An 8,483-nucleotide genomic window follows, 5' to 3' on the forward strand; every position below is an offset into this window, starting at 1 on the left:
AGTGTTACTATCTACAAAGCTAGAATTGTCGCAAAAGGTTTTCGACAAGTTCAAGGTGTTGACTACGATGAGCGGTTTTCACTCGTATCTATGCTTAAGTCTGTCTGAATCATGTTAGCAATTGCTGCATTTTATGAAATCTGGCAAATGGATAAACAAAACTGCATTCCTTAATGGTTTTCTTAAAGAAGAGTTGTATATGATGCAACCAGAAGGTTTTGTCAATCCTAAAGGTGCTAACAAATTGTGCAAGCTCCAGCGATCCATCTATGGACTAGTGCAAGCATCTCGGAGTTGGAATATATGCTTTGATGAGTTGATCAAAGCATATGGTTTTATACAGACTTTTAAAGAAGCCTGTATTTACAAGAAAGTGAGTGGGAGCTCTGTAGCATTTCTAATATTATATGTGGATGACATATTGTTAATTGGAAATGATATGGAAATTCTGGATAGCATGAAAGCATACTTGAATAAGAGTTTTTCAAAGCAAGACCTCGGTGAAGCTGCTTACACATTGAGCATCAAGATCTATATAGATAGATCAAGACGCTTGATAAGTTTTTTCAATGAGCACATACCTTGATAAATTTTTGAAATAGTTCAAAATGGAATAGTCAAAGAAGGAGTTCTTGCCTATGTTACAAGGTGTGAAGTTGAGTAAGACTCAAGACCCAACCATGGCAGAAAATAGAAAGAGAATGAAAAGACATTCCCTATGCCTTAGTCATAGGTTCTATAAAGTATGTTATGCTGTGAACCAGACATATTGTATACCTTGCTCTGAGTTTGGCAAAGGAATACAATTTTGATCTAAGTGTAGATCACTGGACAGCGGTCAAGAATATCCTTAGTGAGGACTAAGGAGATGTTTCTCGATTATGGAGGTGATAAAAGTGCCCGTCGTAAAAAGTTACAATGATGCAAGCTTTTACACCAATCCAGATGACTCTAAGTCTCAATCTGGATACATATTGAAAGTGGGAGCAATTAGTTAGAGTAGCTCCGTGCAGAGCATTGTGGACATAGAATATTTGCAAAATACATATGGCTCTGAATATGACACACCCGGAGACTAAACTTCTCTCACGAGCAAAACATGATCATACCTTAGTACTCTTTGGGTGTTAATCACATAGCGATGTGAACTAGATTATTGACTCTAGTAAACCCTTTGGGTGTTCGTCACATGACTATGTGAACTATGGGTGTCAATCATATACAGATATGAATATTGGTGTTAAATCACATGGCGATGTGAACTAGATTATTGACTCTAGTGCAAGTGGGATACTGAAGGAAATATGCCCTAGAGGCAATAATAAAGTTATTATTTATTTCCTTATTTCATGACAAATGTTTATTATTCATGCTAGAATTGTATTAACCGGAAACATAACACATGTGTGAATACATAGACAAACATAGTGTCACTAGTATGCCTCTACTTGACTAGCTCGTGAATCAAAGATGGTTAAGTTTCCTAGCCATGGACAAAAGAGTTGTCATTTGATTAACGGGATCACATCATTAGGAGAATGATGTCATTGACATGACCCATTCCGTTAGCCTAGCACTTGATCGTTTAGTATATTGCTATTGCTTTCTTCATGACTTATACATGTTCCTGTAACTATGAGATTATGCAACTCCCGTTTACCGGAGGAACACTTTGGGTGCTACCAAACGTCACAATGTAACAGGGTGATTATAAAGGAGTACTACAGGTGTCTCCAAAGGTACATTTTGGGTTGGCGTATTTCGAGATTATGTTTTGTCACTCCGATTGTCGGAGAGGTATCTCTGGGCCCTCTCGGTAATGCACATCACTTAAGCCTTGCAAGCATTGTAACTAATGAGTTAGTTGCGGGATGATGTATTATGGAACGAGTAAAGAGACTTGCCGGTAACGAGATTGAACTAGGTATTGAGATACCGACGATCGAATCTCGGACAAGTAACATACCGATGACAAAGGGAACAACGTATATTGTTATGCGGTTTGACCGATAAAGACCTTCGTAGAATATGTAGGAGCCAATATGGGCATCCAGGTTCCGCTATTGGTTATTGACCAAGAATAGTTCTAGGTCATGTCTACATAGTTCTCGAACCCGTAGGGTCCGCACGCTTAAGGTTTCGATGACAGTTATATTATGAGTTTATGAGTTTTGATGTACCGAAGGAGTTCGGAGTCCCGGATGAGATTGGGGACATGACGAGGAGTCTCGAAATGGTCGAGACATAAAGATCGATATATTGGACGACTATATTCGGAGTTCGGAAAGGTTCCGGGTGATTCGGGTATTTTTCGGAGTACCGGAGAGTTACAGGAATTCGCCGGGGAGTATATGGGCCTTATTGGGCCATACGGGAATAGAGGAGAGAGGCCGAAAGGAAGGAGGCGCGCAGCCCCCCTCTGGTCCGAATTGGACAAGGGGTGCGGCCCCCTTTTCCTTCCTCCTCTCCCCCTCTTTCCCCCTTCTCCTACTCCAACAAGGAAGGAGGGAGTCCTACTCCCGGTGGGAGTAGGACTCCCCTTGGCGCGCCCCTCCTAGGCCGGCCGCCCCCTCTCCCCTTGCTCCTTTATATACGGGGGCAGGGGGGCACCTCCAACGACAACACAAGTTGATCTACGGATCGTTCCTTAGCCGTGTGCGGTGCCCCCCTCCACCATATTCCACCTCCGTCATATCGTCGTGGAGTTTAGGCGAAGACCTGCGCCGGTAGAGCATCATCATCGTCACCACGCCGTCGTGCTGATGGAACTCATCCCCGAAGCTTTGCTGGATCGGAGCCCGGGGATTGTCATCGAGCTGAACGTGTGCTGAACTCGGAGGTGCCGTACGTTCGGTACTTGGATCGGTTAGATCGTGAAGACGTACGACTACATCAACCGCGTTGTCATAACGCTTCCGCTTACGGTCTACGAGGGTACGTGGACAATACTCTCCCCTCTCGTTGCTATGCCATCACCATGATCTTGCGTGTGCGTAGGAATTTTTTTGAAATTACTACGTTCGCCAACAATAGTATCTCTGCAGAGACGGGTAACTGTTGGCGTCCTGGATATGGGGGTATCCAGCCCTGCCTGCCTGCGGCCCACCACGTGGCTCCACCGACGGCCTGGTACGGACCAGCTTTGACATCAACAACTCAAGACCCTCGCAAGGGGACAAGCCTCACAAGGCGCAAGACGCCAAGACCCCGAGGGGATCAGCCTCCTTAGGCTGGCTCCCGAGGGGCGCAGAGTTATATGCAAGGTTCACCTCACGAGGCTCAGCTGATGTGAGCCATGACGACCAAGGCCAGGCGGGCGCAAAGCGCATGTTTCCTCTTTGGTGAAAAGGAGGCAAACCATAGGCGCGGGGTCCCGAGGAATCTGCTAAAGGTTTCCATTCTGGTGCACCAAGACCAAGACCGCCAGGATGGCAGGACGAAGGTCATCGACGAGCCCACCGCAACGTCACTACCAGAGGCTTTTTGCAGGCGAAGACTACTTTTGTTAGGATAGGTTGTACTACTTGTCCCCTTTCAAATCTGGCCGTCGTGGGATCCCTTCCCGCCAACATTTGGGAAGAGGACCAAGGCCACATAAATAGGACTTAGCGACCACCATAGAGGGGGACAGACCGGACTAGCTCACACCACACCAGCTCATTCGAGCTCAAGAACACCTCACCTCCTGAGGCCAGTTCATCCATTGTACTAGTTCATCTTCAGCCTACAAGGCAATCCACCACACCACACTAGAGTAGGGTATTACACCACAATGGTGGCCTGAACTAGTATAAACTGATGTGTCTCTTTGTCTCTTTGAGTTTGATGCGCTAGGCTTAGGAGGATAACGAGTAGGCAGGCTAGGTAGGTTGAGATCTCCGCACACACCCCAGTGTTCAAACCTCTCAAGGGTTGGCGGAACCAGAAATCCAACATTGGCCGCGCCAGGTAGGGGTGCGTCGGATCCTCTCCTTCGTCGAATGGTCTCCTGCTGCTCCGACACCTCCATGGCCAACACACGCCGAGCTCGCGCCGATCGTCGGGCCGCACTCGCCGCCCGTGTCGCTCAGACGGCTCCGGCGGGCAATGGCTGTGCCTGTTGCGCTCCATCTCCGATGGACAACACCGCCATCGGCCTTGCCTGCCACGAGCAGCAAGCTTCATTGTTGCACCCACCGGTGCACCGTGACGAGCGGACCGCTACTCCGTCACTGACCCCACCAGCTTCGTCATCCCATGCGCGTTGCAGCCAGGTGGATGCGCATGCCGCTCTGCTCATGGCGCGGGAGCTCCTTCGCTACCGCCCGGTGGGTGACCTCTACAAGGTGTGGCTCGAGCGGATCGCTGAGGTCTTCAGCGTCGCGCACGGTGGCTCCACCGAGTCGGCTTGCTCGCTGCCTCAGCAACCACCTGCAGCGGGCGATGTAGCGCATGGGGCTCCTCCACCACCTCCAGTCCAGGGCGTCATCGTCGGCCTAAGGCGTGCGGCACCATGGCGCAACCCGCCATGCCCTGCGCTGGCTCGGGAGGACGTGAGCTGCCAGGTGGTGCAGCGATCGCAAGGAGAAGCGTGTGTGCTTCTAGAGCCCCAGCACCAGGCCCACATACCGCCGCAGGAGGTGGCGGTGCGTGTGCACCAGGACCAGGGTCTGCCTCCTCGACAACCTCCAGTGGACATGGAAGGATGCCGCGCGTTCACCCAGGAGCTCCGCATTGTCGTCTGGCCAAGCAAGTTCAAGCCCGACCTGCCTCCACGCTGCGACGGCACCGCTAACCCCGCTGAGTTCCTGCAGCTCTACGAGCTGAGCATCGAGGCTGCCAGGGGTGATGAAAAGATCATGGCAAACTAGTTTCCCATGGCCCTCAAGGATGGCGCGCGTTCTTGGATCTTGAACCTGCCCGAGGAATCGATCTCTTCTTGGGAGGAGATGCACAGCCGCTTCATCTCCAACATCCAGGGCACTCGCGACCGCCCGCCGCCTGCGGGTGACCTACGTCGCATCAAGCAGCAACCCGGAGAGACCCTGCAAAAGTACATCTAGCACTTCAACAACATGCGCGTCAAGATTCCCAAGGTGTCGGACGAGGCCATTACTTCAGCATTCTCTGATGTCGTCCGTGATGTCAAGATGAAGGAGGAGATCGCCATCCATGAGGATCTCTGCACGGATCTGGAGATGTTCAACATGGCGAACAAGTGCGTGAGCGCTGAGGAGGGGTGCCTCTGCCTCCTCGAGCTCCCCGATGCTGATCCAGAAGACAAGAAGACCAAGATCAAGGACGTGAAGCGCAAGGGGCCAGCCGTGCTTGCGGCCGAACCAGAGACGAAGCACGACTGCGAACACCCCGAGTCATCCAAGAGCAAGCGACCTTTCTGCGTCTTCCACAACTTTTACAGCCATAACACTAACGACTGTCAGGAGCTTAGGGCCCTCCACAACAGACGCCTCGGTCGACGCCCTGAGCGCAACGATCGAGGCTACGGTCGAGGAAGCGGCCGAAGTGGAGGACGCTGGGATGGACGCGACCATCGCCAGGAGTGGCGCAACCAGCTTCGTGAGGACCGCTGGCAAGGCCAGCCTCACGAGGGCGCCTGGAGGGAGCAACCTCATGAGGACCACCCTTAGGGCAACGCAGCTCTGCCCCCTCTGCCTCCACAGCCAATAAGGAACAAGGACCACCACCAGGATGAAGGGGCTGGGGGCTTCCAGGAGCCTCGAACCATCGCCTGCATCTTGGGCGGTTCACAAGCCCCGGCTTCCCACCGCATCTTCAAGCAGTTCGCGCGCGAGGTGAATACAACGCTCACCAAGCTCGAAGCAACTCGCGCTCTCAGGTGGTCCAAGTGCGCCATCACCTTCAGCTCCACTGACCAGCTCAAGTGGGTGGCCACTGCTGGCACGCTCCCTATGCTATGCTCCCTCGTCATCAGCAACATGGTCGTCACCAAGACTCTCATCGACGGTGGAGCTGGGCTCAATGTGTTGTCTGTTCATACGTTCGACAGGCTCCAAGTGCCATACTACCAGCTTCACCCAACCAAGCCATTTTCAGGAGTGACCGACGGTTCTACACACCCAATAGGGCAGGTCCGCATCCCTGTCACCTTCGGCAAGCACAAAAACTACCGCACTGAGCTCATCGACTTCACGTCGCCTACATCCTCCTGCCCTACAACGCCATCCTAGGATCCCAGCACTGGCCAAGTTCATGGCATCTTTCGCCTGCAAACACATATGTCTGTGGCATAAAACAACCGAAAGGCAACAAAAATGGAATATTTTATATATATATATATATATATATATATATATATATATATATATATATATATGTTGGTGCAACATGTAATTACCGTGACGGCGTCGAGCTCAGCCAAAGACGAAGGCCCACCTAGCATGCCTGAGACTGAGGATGGGCTGCTATGAGTGGGAGCGGCTGCGAGAGGAGGCCCGGTTGCGTGAGAAAGTGATGGTGCGATGGTGTTGTTATTCATGGAGTTGCTCCCGACGAAACTGGGCATCGGGAAATCATGTATCGTCTTGTCTGGATTTTCCTTCGCCCAGTTGATGATAACTGGAAGCAAGTTAGTAGCGAAATCATTTCTGCAGGCTGTTACAGCTGCATTGATTGCCTACTATAGCAACTCATATTTGTCCTGGGCTGCTTTTTTCGCGTCCTTAGCTGCTTTTTTCTCGACCGCAAGCTTCACCTTCGTGTTGATGTCCGCCTGACTAAACTTTGTTTTCAGCTTCTTGGCCTCCGGGACCTCGTTGTAAAACACCTTCCACGTGGCGCCGTCTCCAGCGCCGTGCACACGACCATATTGCGGCCGCTGATCCAAAGGGAGTCCCTTAAGTTTGTTCAAGGCCCGGTTGAGAGGGATGTCCCACTTGGGCCTCATCGGAGAAGTAGGGCTTTCGGCTACAAGCTGGTGTTGCTTCTCCAGTAGTGTAATCAATTTCCTCGTGATCTTGTCCGTGTAAAAAACCTTTTTCTCCTTGTCCCACTTGTAGCGGGCCCTGATGAAGTCATGCTCCAAGGGGTTGGTGAACTTCACGAAGGGGTCTGGGAGACCCGCGGCTTCATGTTCCGCGTCCTCCTTATCCCATATGGGCCTTTTACTGAGGTAGACACGGCTTCCGAGGTGATGCTTCCCCGTGTTCCTTTGCTGAAGGCTCTTGAATTTCGCAGCCTTAGCCTTGGCTGCCTCGCTAGCGCACGTGTCCTTGAACTTTTCGAACTCCTCTTCCGTAAGTGTCGGATTTTCCTCCAGAATCTTGGACAGGGGTTCATCAGCCTCAATAGCTTGTTTCACCCTCGTTTTCCAGGAGGCCAAATCATTGCTAAACATGCCCATGGCGTGATTGTTAATCTTTTTCATCTTCGGATCATCCCACGGTTGTTCTATGTTATCATCCTGGTTGGGGAACTTGAATCTCTTGTGCAACTTTGTTAGGAGCAACTGCGTCAAATGGTCTTTACTCCTTAAGTCATCGTCGTTGATGCTCATGCATTCCCATAGGATGCATCCTACTTGGTTCCCATAGCACTTGCGAGGTTCTTCCGGCTCTAACGGCTCAAACTTGCTAGGTGCCATCTTTGTGATCACAAGTCGTCCAATCCCTAGTTTGTTAGGTTTTCGTATCCTCTACTTCTTATGCTTCCTCTTTTCGGTAGCGGCATCGGGGCCGGTACCTTCCCCGCCGGTACCTCCCCCACCAGTCTCGGTGCCTCCATTGGTGCCGGCGCTGTCAATGTCGATGTCGGTGTCAGTACCATCATCGAGGCCGACCTGCAAACCTTGCTTAGCAGTCAAATAGTCGAGGTACTCTTGTTCACCCTCATAATCCATCTCGTCTGCATCTTGGTCAGAAGGCCCAGTTTCTTCGTTGTTCGACATGTTTCCTATGATTAAGTGTCCTCATTTATTTCTAAAAGTATGAATAAATGAGAAATGACATAAAAAGAAATCTATGTGCCAGCACTCGATATGCCAACTATGTAGCACAAAATCATGCCTTTATTCACGGGAAATTTCGGTATGACCTTTGCTAAAAAATGGACATATCAAGCGCCTGAAATTCATCGGAACAGAAATGAATCAACATTCCGGCGTAACATAGGCCACTCGGATCATTTTCCAAACATGACATGTCCAAAACATGACATATGCACATATCACATGTCCAGTTCAAATTTGCACATATCACATGTCCAGTTCAAATTTTGAAACCTAGCTAAATTCATAACTAAATAGATAACCTAATTAACATACTGCCCTAACTAAAACCTAAGTAAATTAACCGAAGAACCCTAGCAGAGAGAGAGGGGGGTTACAGAGGGTGCAGGGGCGAGGAGGCAGGCCCGACAACGGCTGGGAGGGGAGAGGAGGGAGGCGAGGGCCGACGGGTCAGGAGCCAGCGTGCCGGGGTCGGGGGCGAGCGCCGGCGCCGGGGTCGGGGGCAAGGGCTAGGTCGGGG

The sequence above is a fragment of the Triticum dicoccoides genome, chromosome 1B (genome assembly GCF_002162155.2).
Source record: "Triticum dicoccoides isolate Atlit2015 ecotype Zavitan chromosome 1B, WEW_v2.0, whole genome shotgun sequence".
Lineage (NCBI taxonomy): Eukaryota > Viridiplantae > Streptophyta > Magnoliopsida > Poales > Poaceae > Triticum > Triticum dicoccoides.